The sequence below is a fragment of the Emys orbicularis genome, chromosome 15 (genome assembly GCF_028017835.1).
Source record: "Emys orbicularis isolate rEmyOrb1 chromosome 15, rEmyOrb1.hap1, whole genome shotgun sequence".
In the NCBI taxonomy this organism is placed as follows: Eukaryota; Metazoa; Chordata; order Testudines; family Emydidae; genus Emys; species Emys orbicularis.
Window position 1 is genome coordinate 7,746,092 of NC_088697.1, and position 1,022 is coordinate 7,747,113.

Sequence of the window (1,022 nt, forward strand, 5' to 3'; positions counted from 1 at the left end):
CCATTACATGGAGTAAGAATGCGATCAGCTCACATCAAGGGGGAGCAACAGCCCTCCCTTGGTCTCTATGCCAGAGCTCCTATCAACTCAGCTTCCTTCCTGGAAGAGCATCCAGGTAGGCTGCTGAGAGGGTTGCGATGGGGTAAATGGAGGCAGAGGAGGATTGTTCCTCATGGGTTTCCTTTGTGTTACTCTGTGATCCTGCTGAAGGACGCATCATTTGAGTTTGTTTCAGTGGCTTGGGTTGGGCTCACATTGTGACCCTGAGCACAGCGGTTCCTGCACTCTCTACTCTTAGCCCCTTAGGGAATGGACAAAGGAGCAGCTTCAGAAATTGGCTAGAAAGTAGCCTATGAAAGTGTAGTATAAGTGAGAAGAAAACATCAGCTCCTCCCTGGTGGTCTAGTGGTTAGGATTTGGTACTTTCACTACCACAGCCTGGGTTTGATTCCCAGTCAGGGAAAGGTGACTTTACATCAAAGTTAATTGATGATCATTCTTCACTTACAATTTAAACAAATCCATGGTTTTTCCTGATTCCTTCATCTTCTACAAATCTACATGATGTTGGAAAGGGCTTTGGAGACCATATAAAAACCAAAGCTTCCCACCGACTAATGGCAGAATGTGGGCATGTTTCCACTGTGCACTCTGAAGTCCAGGCTGCATGCTCTTTTACACAAATAGACATGTGCAAATTAGCCTAACCAAGATTATAACAACAATAATAGATATTCAGGTTGACCCAAGATGAATATTTTTTCCAATTTTCTTCCTGAAACAAAATAAAAAAAAACATTTTGGGTCAACCAAAATATTTCATCAAATAAAATATTCATCCAAAAAACTTTCTTCCCACTCTATATACCAGTCTTTGGAAATAAGCACCCTGGAGAAACTGATCATTAGCCTCTTCCATTCCTGAGGTCTAGCTGCCTAAGTGTTCTAAGCATAGATGATGGGCCTTTCACCTGTTGGCCACTGGTTACTACCTTACTCAGGTAGCTACTGATGAAAGGCAA

The 1,022-nt window shown here is 42.8% G+C and overlaps 1 non-coding gene across 1 annotated transcript; it reads left to right on the forward strand.

The window, feature by feature from the left end:
• Positions 1 to 391: 391 nt before the first annotated feature.
• On the forward strand, positions 392 to 463 carry TRNAE-UUC (transfer RNA glutamic acid (anticodon UUC)). The gene has a single exon. It is a non-coding gene; the product is annotated as a tRNA-Glu (tRNA).
• Positions 464 to 1,022: the final 559 nt, after the last annotated feature.